This window comes from Salvelinus alpinus, chromosome 22 (assembly GCF_045679555.1).
Source record: "Salvelinus alpinus chromosome 22, SLU_Salpinus.1, whole genome shotgun sequence".
NCBI lineage: Eukaryota > Metazoa > Chordata > Actinopteri > Salmoniformes > Salmonidae > Salvelinus > Salvelinus alpinus.
This window is the reverse complement of record NC_092107.1, coordinates 23,102,072-23,116,266: the sequence shown is the minus strand read 5'-3', so window position 1 is coordinate 23,116,266 and position 14,195 is coordinate 23,102,072.

The following is a 14,195-nucleotide window of genomic DNA, read 5'->3' as shown; positions in this document are numbered from 1 at the left end:
CAGGGTAGGGCAGTGTGAGCAGAACCAGCGGTGTCGTTTGACTTAGCAAACGAGGATCGGATGTCGTCGACCTTCTTTTCAAAATGGTTGACGAAGTCATCCGCAGAGAGGGAGGAGGGGGGGGAGGGGGAGGAGGATTCAGGAGGGAGGAGAAGGTGGCAAAGAGCTTCCTAGGGTTAGAGGCAGATGCTTGGAATTTAGAGTGGTAGAAAGTGGCTTTAGCAGCAGAGACAGAAGAGGGGAATGTAGAGAGGAGGGAGTGAAAGGATGCCAGGTCCGCAGGGAGGCGAGTTTTCCTCCATTTCCGCTCGGCTGCCCGGAGCCCTGTTCTGTGAGCTCGCAATGAGTCGTCGAGCCACGGAGCAGGAGGGGAGGACCGAGCCGGCCTGGAGGATAGGGGACATAGAGAGTCAAAGGATGCAGAAAGGGAGGAGAGGAGGGTTGAGGAGGCAGAATCAGGAGATAGGTTGGAGAAGGTTTGAGCAGAGGGAAGAGATGATAGGATGGAAGAGGAGAGAGTAGCGGGGGAGAGAGAGCGAAGGTTGGGACGGCGCGATACCATCCGAGTAGGGGCAGTGTGGGAAGTGTTAGATGAGAGCGAGAGGGAAAAGGATACAAGGTAGTGGTCGGAGACTTGGAGGGGAGTTGCAATGAGATTAGTGGAAGAACAGCATCTAGTAAAGATGAGGTCAAGCGTATTGCCTGCCTTGTGAGTAGGGGGGGAAGGTGAGAGGGTGAGGTCAAAAGAGGAGAGGAGTGGAAAGAAGGAGGCAGAGAGGAATGAGTCAAAGGTAGACGTGGGGAGGTTAAAGTCACCCAGAACTGTGAGAGGTGAGCCATCCTCAGGAAAGGAGCTTATCAAGGCGTCAAGCTCATTGATGAACTCTCCAAGGGAACCTGGGGGGCGATAAATGATAAGGATGTTAAGCTTGAAAGGGCTGGTAACTGTGACAGCATGGAATTCAAAGGAGGCAATAGACAGATGGGTCAGGGGAGAAAGAGAGAATGTCCACTTGGGAGAGATGAGGATCCCAGTGCCACCACCCCGCTGACCAGAAGCTCTCGGGGTGTGCGAGAACACGTGGGCAGACGAGGAGAGAGCAGTAGGAGTAGCAGTGTTATCGGTGGTAATCCATGTTTCCGTCAGTGCCAAGAAGTCGAGGGACTGGAGGGAAGCATAGGCTGAGATGAACTCTGCCTTGTTGGCCGCAGATCGGCAGTTCCAGAGGCTGCCGGAGACCTGGAACTCCACGTGGGTCGTGCGCGCTGGGACCACCAGGCAGCGGCCACGCGGTGTGAAGCGTTTGTGTGGTCTGTGCAGAGAGGAGAGAAGAGGGATAGACAGACACATAGTTGACAGGCTACAGAAGAGGCTACGCTAATGCAAAGGAGATTGGAATGACAAGTGGACTACACGTCTCGAATGTTCAGAAAGTTAAACTTACGTTGCAAGAAATCTTATTGACTGAAATGATACAGTGCTGCTGAAGTAGGCTAGCTAGCAGTGGCTGCGTTGTTGACTTAGTTTGAAAGTGTAGCTGGCTAGGTAGCCTCGGTAACTGGCTAGGTAACCTCGACAATTACTGAAAACTACACAATTATCTTGACAGCAAAGACAACTATGTAGCTAGCTAACACTACACTAACCAAGTCGTTCCGTTGTAATGTAATAGTCTCTACAGTGCTGCTATTCGGTAGACGGTAGACGTTGGCTAGCTAGCTGGCTAGCTGCTGGCTAGCTGCTGGCTAGCTAGCAGTGTTTCCTACGTTAAGAGGGACGACAAATAGCTGGCTAGCTGGCTAGCTAACCTCGGTAAATTACGATAACCACTCTAAACTAAACTACACGCTCTAAACTACACAATTATCTTGGAAACGAGGACAGCAAAGACAACTATGTAGCTAGCTAACACTACACTAATCAAGTCGTTCCGTTGAATATAATAGTTTCTACAGTGCTGCTATTCGGTAGACGGTGGACGTTGGCTAGCTGGCTAGCTGCTGGCCAGATAGCAGTGTTGACTACGTTAGGACGACGAATTACGATAATTACGCGAAACTACACAATTATCTTTGATACAAAGACGGCTATGTAGCTAGCTAAAAAGAATTGCTAAGATCAGACAAATCAAACCGTTGTACAGACAAATCAAACCGTTGTACTGGTCACCCTCCCGGCGTGACCAATTTCAACGCTATAACGGTTCTTATCGTGCTCGGGTAGTCGGGGAGTCTTTTTGTGGTGCCTTTCAATGTGACAACACCACTGCCATAAAAGGCAGCAATTATCAGGTCCACTTTGTGGGGGTGTTAAGTTTACGCCATTTGGATCTGGCTGTGCTCTGTAAGAGTGGCTGCTGGGATGGAGAGGTGATGTCCGGCTGAGGAGCGAGTCAGGGTGTCCGACTGTCCGACTGTCCCTTGCTGCAGTATTCATCCGTGCATCGACTACAAGACCCTGCGCCCATGCATCGACTACCGGTGTCTCAACGACATAACGGTGAAGAACCACTACCACTCATCTCCTCTGCCTTTGAGCTGCTCCAGGGGGCCACCGTGATTTCCAAGCTGGATCTACGGAACGCCTACCACCTGGTGCAGATACGGGAAGGGGACGAGTGGAAGACCGCCTTCAACACGGCCAGCGGTCACTACGAGTATCTGGTCATGCCATTTGGCCTTACCAACGCCCCTGCTGTGTTTAGGACTCTGGTCAATAATGTTCTCCGTGACATGTTGATCCGGAAAGAAAGTAAATAGATTACAGTCACAGGATAGAGTTGTTCAGTGCCTAAGGCTGGAATTCGGTCAAACCTGCATATGTTTAGGCAGTGTCTACATGTGCAAACTACTGTCTGAACGCACAACAGCAGCAGCAGCAGTAGTAGTCGTAGTAGGTTTTCATAGCACCCAAAACCAATTTGTGATTTTATTTAACCATAGGGGGAAAGCAACTGCATAAACACCGTAATGGGGGTTAGATTGAATTGAGCCCTTTACAAGTGCATGATACCATTTGCCCTATAGCTGGCCCTCTATAGAGCCACTGCTGTGGGTCAGAGCCTGAATGGAGTGCTTGGTGTATGACTGATATCCCACAGTGTGATGTAAAACATGCTGCCACACTCCAGTGCCACATTGCAGACCTCCTGACCAGTTTATTTTACTAGATTGTGAATAGACAAGTTAGAGGCCTCAGGGTTTTCTCATTACTCAATGTCCGTTGGTCCTCTCTGACTGGAGGAATTATGTGACATTTGTGGTGAGAGGTTGCTGTTAAGAGGCCATGTTCTCTGGACACCAACTTAATTTGCTACTCTTAATGGCCTCCATTGAGTTCATGTGAAAACAACATGATTTTGTCCCAAATGGCACCTTATTCCTTATATAGTGCACTGCTTTTGACCAGGGCTCTGGTCAAAGGTAATGCGCTATATAGGGGCTAGGGTGCCATTAGGGACACAACCCATGAATGAGATGTTTGAGTTGTACACATTCAAAGGGTCACTGTCTAGCTACTGAGGCAAATTCCTCTGCTACTGTACATTTAATGCAGCTAATGATGGCATAATCAGACATAATCGTGTTACTTACAGACATGCAATAACTTGGGACGTAAAGGCATTTAAATTGGACATACAGTGATGGGTACAATTAGGACGTGCCTGTTTTGCTGTATGAGTTTCATGTAGTGTGTTTTGATGAGAGGGCACATTGTACGGAGTGTGGCGTGAGTCCCCTGTAATCTTGCTTTTTCTGGGAGCTTGTTCACACCAGGGGGACATGAGGGTACTTTATGTGCTCTCGGGCTACAGTGGGGAGCAGGCCTACAGCCAGACAGCCTACTGAGGGACCATTATGCGGATGGGAGAGGAGCGAGAGAACATCACCACTCTCTTCGCCATGACTAACACTGCAGACCAGAAATACAAGAGCATGGATACTGGGGTAATCATAAATATATTGTTTGATCATATTTAAACCATATTTAAACATTCATAGTTATGGACTGTGTGTTCGTGTAGTAAAAATAATTATGTCAACACCCGCCCATGCTAGTCTCTTGTTATGGGTTTAGGACATTAATCAGTGACTCTGATTACAAAGACAGGAAGTCAGAGAGCATTAGTCCAACCACGACAACTTTGTACCACCCCTCTGAACCAACTCTACTATAACTAAGGGGAGAGTGGATCAAATCAAATCAAATTGAATTGGTCACATGCGCCGAATACCACAGATGTACACCTTACAGTGAAATGCTTACTTACGAGCCCCTAACCAACAGTACAGTTAAAAAAAAATATATGGGTAAGAATAAGAGAAAGTAACAAGTAATTTAAAAGCAGCAGTAAAATAGCAATATCGAGACTATATACAGGGGGGTACTGATACAGAGTCAATGTGTGGGGGCACCAGTTAGTTGAGGTAGTATGTACATGTAGGTAGAGTTATTAAAGTATGCATAGATGACAACAGAGAGTAGCAGTGGTGTAAAGAGAGGGGGGGGGGGGTGCAAATAGTCTGGGTAGCCATTTGACTAGATGTTCAAAGACCAGTTGGTAGGGAGTGTGGTCTGTAGTGCTTTGAAAGGCTGGTCATGGCTCACATCAACACCATCATCCCAGAAACCCTAGACCCACTCCAATTTGCATACCGCCCCAACAGATCCACATATGATGCAATCTCTATTGCACTCCACACTGCCCTTTCCCACCTGGACAAAAGGAACACCTATGTGAGAATGCTATTCATTGACTACAGCTCAGCGCTCAGCGTTCAACACCATAGTGCCCTCAAAGCTCCACACTAAGCTAAGGACCCTGGGACTAAACACCTCCCTCTGCAACTGGATCCTGACAGGCCACCCCCAGGTGGTAAGGGTAGGTAACAACACATCTGCCATGCTGATCCTCAACACAGGGGCCCCTCAGGGGTGCATGCTCAGTCCCCTACTGTACTCCCTGTTCACCCATGACTGCATGGCCAAGCACGACTCCAATACCATCATTAAGTTTGCAGACGACACAACAGTGGTAGGCCTGATCACCGACAAAGATCAGACAGCCTATAGGAAGGAGGTCAGAGACCTGGCCGTGTGGTGCCAGGATAACAACCTCTCCCTCAATGTGATCATGACAAAGGAGATGATTGTGGACTACAGGAACATCCTTCGGAAACACTGTATTTGAATTGTATGTCATATTGTTAGAAACGGGACATAAATGTTGTGATGTCTCATGTCCCTGAATGTCAAGTCACAATGTGCATGGCACCTTTGACTCTGACTGTAACCCCAAACCTGAATAGTTAGCCACCGTCTGCCTCTGTCTTCTGATGTCCCTGCAGGGTCCATTTGAGATGCCAGAGGGGGAGGCGGTGGACTCCCAGTCCTTGAGCATGAGGCAGATCCTCCACCAGTACTGGGCTCGCTGGGCCAGCTGGAAGAACTTCCAGCCCTCTGGACCACATTCGAGAGTACTATCGAGAGAAGATAGCGCTGTACTTTGCCTGGCTGGGTAAGCATCGGCACTGGCAGTGTCTTGTTGGCTTGAAGTAGACAGTATTCCATCTATCGTCATGACCACCATTGTGGCTGACGGAACCCATTGTTCCAAAGTCCCTTTATTGCATGTTTAATGTTCTGAGGCTGGTTCTCCATAGTGAGAGGACAAAGGAATGTGGTCTGTTGCCTAAGATTTACCATGGGCATGAGGGGTCATAAAACCCCCACATCTTCAGACTCCTAGATCTCTCCTTCTCTGTTGGGGGTGAGAGATAATCTGTAGGGTTGTGGTCTCCTGTAACCTGACCTGATCAGGACAGTCATGACAACATGATTTTTGAACGTCTATCTCATCTCTTTACCCCACACATACAATCATCTGTAAGGTCCCTCAGTCGAGCAGTGAATTACAAACAAAGACCAGGGAGGTTTTCAAATGCCTTTCAAAGAAGGGCACCTGTTGGTAGATGGGTAAATAGAAAGAAAGCAGACATTGAAAATCCCTTTGAGCATGGTGAAGTTATTAATTATACTTTGGATTCTGTATCAATACATCCAGTCACTACAAAGATACAGGTGTCCTTCCTACAGTGGCTGCTCAACTAAAAGTTTTGAGATTATGTTGCAGGATTTAGAGGTAATTTGTGATTTAGTACGGTACCCTGCGTCACTGCTTCACTGCTCCAGACCAGCGCAAGGGGAAGATAGAGCACGATTATGCTTACTGGAAAATACTCATTCAAAATTAATGGAAGAAAAAAGGTCTACTTACTCTGCTGGTGTCTTGACCTAGTTTATGCCCTCATTTGCAATGCAAACCATAACGAATTACTATGTGAATAAATGGAAGAGGCAAGTGGAAGGGGGGAAAAGTAAGGATCTTCTCTGTCAGCCCACAAGGGCTAATAGACAATAGACACGATGTGGTCCCAAAAACACCTCTCTGACATAGGGTCCAGCATATCTCTTGATGATGATCGGGCTCAGGCCGACACGGGCTGCTTTATATATTTAACATTTCATTATTTATTTATTTATTTATATTTTCTCACTGTTTCTGTGATCAAAAACTAAAATGTACATTTAAATAAAATTCTTTCAGAGTCCTGTTTAAGTAGTATTTTAGTATTTTGATACTTTGTGCAAGGCAATTGATCAGCATTAAAAACTTTGTGGATGGGGCCTCCCGAGTGGCGCAGTGGTCTAAGACCGGGAGACCCATGAGGCGATGCACAATTGGCCCAGCGTCGTCTGGGTTAGTGGAGGATTTGGTTTCTCTCCCTCTATAAACAGGGAGAGAAAACAAGCGTTGCAGGATGTGAATTCTGCAAACGTTTCTAGGATGGGTTATTAGCGGGACTTTTCCCTTTTTTTCAGATTTCATCCTCTCACTTTCAGTTATTTGAAAACAAAATCTCAAATACCATTATTTTTTAAACAAGGACTTGAAAATGAGATCGTGAACTCTGCAGACAACGTTTCCAGTCCGAGAATGAGAATGGTAAATTACTGTAATTAATTAATTTGTTCAATACATTGGAATACAAAATAAGCCATCCGTCCACCCATTATGGGCTATTAGCAGGACAATATAATCTTGCCAAGAAGGAGGGTAGGGGGAGAATTGTATCATTACGGATGAATATTTTCAGTTGATGCCAAACGAGTTAGATCGGGTTTAATTCAGGAGAATTACAGTGGTTACTCATTTAAAAGTAGCGCCACACTGCAGCACACCTTGCGGGCTGCCGCAGAATTCTATGGCAGGTTATTTAATTGTCAGCCATTGTTACCATTAATGCTAGTTAGTGCTAGTTTGACCACCAGAGGGATTCTTTGAGAAGCATTTGATAGCCTTCAATAGAGTGGCTGTACTAGAGAATTTAAAACCTTTTTTTGTCAGAACACAGTATATGGGATTGATCAAATAAAATACAAATCTTAATTAATTTGATTAATATTATGGTGTTTCTATTTCAAGAAAAATGAAAAACGAAACCCTCAGGGTTTCCGTTAGGATGGAATGGAAAATATGGCGCTGTAAGAGCAGTACTAACTTCAATATGCTTTTTAAATAAGACCTTTTAACAGCACCTCATGTCGCCTCCGGTAGGCCTACACTATATCTAAAAATATATATTTTTCTATGACGTGACTCTCCATCAATAATTACATTTAGAGGTTTGGAGGATTCTAAATTAATATCTAAGGGGCATTTTATGTTAGGGTAAATCTGATCTTTGAGAATATCTAAGGGTCTTTTATATAATTCAAAAAAATAATAATAACTATTTTGGAGATGATTTCATTTTCATATAACCTAGAGAAAAAAAAAAGGTAATTCTTGAACATGGGGTGAGACATTCTCACTAATTTGTAAATAAAGCCAGTTTCTTATTTAGGAGGGAGCGAAACCAAAAGCCGCCTCATGGATCAACCGTTGGCGGCCAGCATGGGTATCGAACCAGCATCTGCAGCGATGCAGTTTGCACTGCGATGCAGTGTCTAAGACCTCTGCGCTACTCAGGAGGCCCCATCAAATTGTTATTGCTGATCAATTGCCTTGCACAAAGTATCAGTCTATATATAACGATATTTTGGAAATACATTTTTTTTCTCAAAAAAATTAAAGTGAGCGATTGTAATATTTATAAAGGACCAAAATATTTATTTCTGTTTTTGGAGGGAGAGAAACCATTAACCCACATTGCCTAGTTTTTGGACAAGGACATCCCAGTGCCGACCGTGTGTGTTTGAAGAGTGTTTTCCAGTAAACAACAATTTGTTTACCTTCATTGTTTACCTTCATTGTTTACCTTCACTGCTTTGTTCCAATATTTCTGTCATTCAGTGGTATTTATTCCCATAGTAAATCATTATTGATCCATAACTAAATAAACATCTGCATTTTAGGAGAGTATTTTTATCATTATTTTAATAATAAAAGCATTAAGATGCTGATGAAGAAATACGGTACTGGTCGTGGAACTGGGTGGAAGTGCAAATAGAATGTCGTTTAAATAAACATCTGCATTTTTAATGTCTTTCTCGTTATTTTACTAACGAAAGCATAAAGATGTCGATGAAGAAATACAAAATGCCTCCAGCTGTCATCACTACTGCAAATAAAAACACAGCATTTTGTTTACATCTTGTTTACATTCTTTATTGTAACCACAATGTCACAAATAACTTGGATCTACCTTTCCAATTACTTTTAGAGTTTGGGATTTACAAATGTACGCTTTTCAAGTCATTTTTCGTTAAATCCAGACCGGATTTAAGTACAACTTTTGACTGACGCCTTTAGTGAGAGGTCTAATGCTTTAATATTTAGTGGGAGAGAAACCAAAAGCCTGCTGTCTCCTCATGGGTCTCCCAGTCACAGCCGGCACAGGTATTGAACCAGCATCTGTAGTAACGCAGTATTCACTGCGATGCAGTGTCTTAGACCGCTGCGCCACTCAGGCACTGTTCAATGTGATTGGTCGGGAGTGGACTACACTACCACGGTAAGAGCAAAATAATCCTAACATTTCCACACCCTAATTGTAGTCTAAGTTTCTCTTAGAATAAAAACCTTAGTGTAACAACAGTTTTAGTGAGTATTACTGACGAGTAGTAACAAAAAAATAAGTGTATTTCTCCGGGTGTGCAGGACAGAGGAATAGCAGTTCTTACACTATTGTTCTAAATTCAATCATCTTCATCCTCATCATTCAGTTCATTGAAATTCATTTTTGATGTTGTGCACAATTATCAGTTTCTATTTGGTTTATGTAGCCAATTCATTGTCAATTCATTGCTTTTGGGACCCAAAAACATAATCAGTGCTCAAACTCCCCCATGCGCTAGTATGGAGCAATGAAATCGTGACGCAGAGTACTGTAGGTCTACAGTAGGTTTTGTAGGTCTTTTATTTATTTTGGTGCTATCTGTTCCAGGGTTAGGACTGTAACCACCAGAGGACTTGAAAATGAGTCGGAGCTGAGAGGATCAAAACTAAAGGTATTTTGGTTTCGGTGCATTTTCTTTAAAACAAATGTACAGCTGAAGTCAGAAGTTTACATACACCTTAGCCAAATACATTTATACTCAGTCTTTCAAAATTCCTGACATTTAATTTAGGTAAAAATTCCCTGTCTTAGGTCAGTTAGGATCACCACTTATTTTAAGAATGTGAAATGTCAGAATAATAGTAGAGAGAATGATTTATTTCAGCTTTTATTTCTTTCATCACATTCCAAGTAGGTCAGAAGTTAAACTTATTTTGACTAGGGGGCAGCATTTTCAGAGTAAACTGCCTGCTTCTCATATTATTAGTAGATTTGGATAGAAAACACTCTGAAGTTTCTAAAACTGTTTGAATGATGTATGTGAGTATAACAGAACTCATATGGCAGGCGAAAACCTGAGAAAAATCCAACCAGGAAGTGGGAAATCTGAGGTTTGTAGGTTTTCAACTCTTGGCCTATCGAATACACAGTGTCTATGGGGTCATTTTGCACTTCCCAAGGCTTCCACTAGATGTCAACAGTCTTTAGAACCTTGTTTGATGCTTCTACTATGAAGGAGGGGGGAATGAGAGGGGATTGAGTCAGAGGTCTGGCAGAGTGTCATGAGCTGGTCACGCGCATTCACATGAAAGGTAGCTTGCGTTTCATTGCATTTCTGAAGACAAAGGAATTCTCCGGTTGGAACATTATTAAAGATTGATTCTATACTATGTTTCTATGAACTGTAATATGACTTTTCGTCTGAACTTTTGCCTGGACCTGCCCACGCGTCGTGAGTTTAGATTGTGTACTGAACGTGTGAACCAAAAGGAGTTATTTGGACATAAATGATGGACTTTATGGATCAAATCAAACATTTATTGTGGAACTGGGATTCCTGGGAGTGCATTCTGATGAAGATCATCAAAGGGAAGTGAATATTTATAATGCTATTTCTGACTTATGTTGACTCCAACATGGCGGATATATTTTGGGGTTGTGTTGTTCTCTGAGCGCCGTACTCAGATTATTGCATGGTTTGCTTTTTCCGTAAAGTTTTTTTGAAATCTGACACAGCGGTTGCATTAAGGAGAAGTATATCTTTAAATCTGTGAATAACACTTGTATCTTTTATCAATGATTATTATGAGTATTTCTGTAAATTGATGTGGCTCTGTGCAAATTCACAGGATGTTTTGGAGGCAAAGCCAAATGTAAATTGAGGTTTTTGGATATAAATATGAACTTGATCAAACAAAACATACATGTATTGTGTAACATGTTGTCCCGGGTGTGTCATCTGATGAAGAATATCAAAGGTTAGTGATTCATTTTATCTCTACTTCTGCTTTTTGTGACTCCTTTCTTTGGTGGAAAATCGCTGTATGCTTTCTGTGACTAGTTGCTGACCTAACATAATGATATGTTCTGCTTTCGCCGAAAAGCTTTTTTGAAATCGGACACTGTAGTTGGATTAACAAGAATGTTATCTTTAAAATGGTGTCTAATACTTGTATGTTTGAGAATTTTGAATTATGAGATTTCTGTTGATTGAATTTGGCGCCCTGCAATTTCATTGAACGGGGTTGTGGAACGGGGTTTCTGAGATATTGGCTGATTTCTTTTGATTTTCCCATGAGGGAACATGGGAAAAGGCACTGAGTTTGAAGGTAGGCCTTGAAATACATCCACAGGTACACCTCCAATTGACTCAAATGATGTCAATTAGCCTATAAGAAGCTTCTAAAGCCATGACATAATTTTCTGGAATTTTCCAAGCTGTTTAAAGGCACAGTCAACTTAGTCTATGTAAACTTCTGACCCAGTGGAATTGTGATACAATGAATTATAATTGAAGTAATCTGTCTGTAAACAATTGTTGGAATAATGACTTGTGTCATGCACAAAGTAGATGTCTTAACCGATTTGCCAAAACTATAGTTTGTTAACAAGAAATTTGTGGAGTGGTTGAAAAACGAGTTTTAATAACTCCAACCTAAGTGTATGTAAACTTCCGACTTCAACTGTATATAGCCTAACAACGTGTAGGCATACTGTGTAATAGAATCGATAATTGTGTACTAAAAACGTGAATGTGTTTTTGCAGAGCATACAACCATGCTGACAACCATCCGTGGATATCAGTGGACAAAGGGCCGCCCCGAAAAAAATGCATGGTTCCACAGAATACCAACTGGCATGGATCCCGAGTTAAATGTATCTTATTCGTCAACATCTTTATGCTTTCGTTAATAAAATAATGATACAAATACTCTCGCCAGTTTTGATCCATTCCTGGGCCTGCAGGACACAAATTTCTTTGTTTGTCAGACGAATCAAACTACAGAACTCACATGGTTAATGTGTGGGTGCAGTGAATTTTCCAAGCTGTTTAAAATAAAGTGGTGATCCTACCTGACCTAAGACAGGGAATTTTTACTAGGATTAAATGTCAGGAATTGTGAAAAACTGAGTTTAACTTTTTATGGCTGCAGGGGCAGTATTGAGTAGCTTGGATGAAAGGTGCCCATTTCAAACGGCCTCGTACTCAATTCTTGCTCGTACAATATGCATATTATTATTACTATTGGATAGAAAACACTCTCAAGTTTCTAAAACCGTTTGAATTATATCTGTGAGTAAAACAGAACTCATTTTGCAGCAAACTTCCTGTCAGAAAGTGAAAAATCTGAAATCGAGGCTCTGTTCCAGGGCCTCCCTAATCATTTGCTTGAAATCTATTAGTATACATGCACTTCATACGCCTTCCACTAGATGTCAATAGGCTGTGAGAGGTGAAATGGAGTGTATAGCTATTTCTATGGTCAAAAGAGAGAGCTTGGAATGACATGACCCCAAATTCCTTTGTTCAGGAAGGTGCAGGAAGTACATCAGCATTGGCTTCTGAAAAGCTTTTGTTATAGACGGCTAATACCTCCAGCTTTGATTTTATTTGATAAATGTGACAATATCATCGTAAAGTATGTTTTTTCAATATAGTTTTATCAGATTATTGAAATTTTTCCGGGAGTTTTGGCGTGTTTCGTTCTCTGCGTTTGTTCACGATGGACAGCTTCGCGCCACTTGGCAAGTTTTGCTTGCTAATTCGAGAGGGAAAAAGGACATTCTCGCTATAACGTAAGCTGCATGTCGTACTAAAGTTATTTTTAGAATTCTAACACGGCGATTGCATTAAGAACTAGTGTATCTATCATTTGCTGTACAACAAGTATTTTTTAGTAACGTTTATGATTAGTTATTTGGTCAGAATAGGTGAGTGTCAGAAATATATCCGGAGATTCTGGAAAATATTTGCTACGTTTTCACAATGTATAACCACGGATTTCAGCTCTAAATATGCACATTTTCGAACAAACCATATATGTATTGTGTAATATGATGTTATAGGACTGTCATCTGATGAAGTTTATGAAGGTTAGTGAAATAATTAATATCTTTTGCTGGTTTTGTCGCTATCGCTACTGTTGCCTTGAATCAATGTAGTTGTGTGGTTGGCTATTGTAGTAAGCTAATATAATGCTATATTGTGTTTTCGCTGTAAAACACTTAAAGAATTGGAAATATTGGCTGGATTCACAAGATGTTTGTCTTTCATTTGCTGTACACCATGTATTTTTCATAAATGTTTTATGATGAGTATTTAGGTATTTCAATTTGGTCTCTGTAATTGTTCTAGCTGCTTCGGTGCTATTTCCGATTGTAGCTGCAATGTAAAACTATGATTTATACCTCAAATATGCACATTTTTCGAACAAAACATAGATTTATTGTATAACATGTTATAAGACTGTCATCTGATGAAGTTGTTTCTTGGTTAGTTTGGTTGGTTCTTGGTTAGTTTGGTTGGTTTTGTGCAAGCTACCTGTGCTGTGAAAAATGTCTGTGCTTTTTTGTATTTGGTGGTGAGCTAACATAAATATACGTGGTGTTTTCGCTGTAAAACATTTAAAAAATCGGACATGTTGGCTGGATTCACAAGATGTTTATCTTTCATTTGCTGTATTGGACTTGTTAATGTGTGAAAGTTAAATATTTCTAAAAAATATCTTTTGAATTTCGCGCCCTGCACTTGGACTGGCTGTTGTCATATGTGTACCGACACCGGGCTTGCAGCCATATTAAAAGTATTTGGCTAAAGTGAATGTAAACTTCCGACTTCAACTGTGTATACACAGTACCAGTCAAAGGTTTGGACACACCTACTCATTCCAGGTCGACTTTTGTCCTATGGGGGATAGTAAATTGACATATTTGTCAAGGCCAACTCATTTTATAGGCTGAGGAAATGCCTTGGTTGCCCTTAGTTTGAATACGTAATCCGGAGGCAGGTGTTTGTATTTGTATTTATTATGGATCTCCATTAACTGCTGCCAAGGCAGAATTAAGGCATTTATACAATTTTAAATCATTACAATACATTTATTACAGAATTCACATCACACTAATTGTGTGCCCTCAGGCCCATACTCAACAACCACATATCTACAACTCAAAGTCCATGTGAACGTGTATGTGTATAGTGCGTATGTTATCATGTGTGTGTATGCATGCGTCTGTGCCTATGTTTGTGTTACTTCACCAAGGTGTATTTTTAATTGCTTTTTAAATCTGATTCTACTGCTTGCATCAGATACCTGATGTGGAGTAGAGTTCCATGTAGTCATGGCTCTATG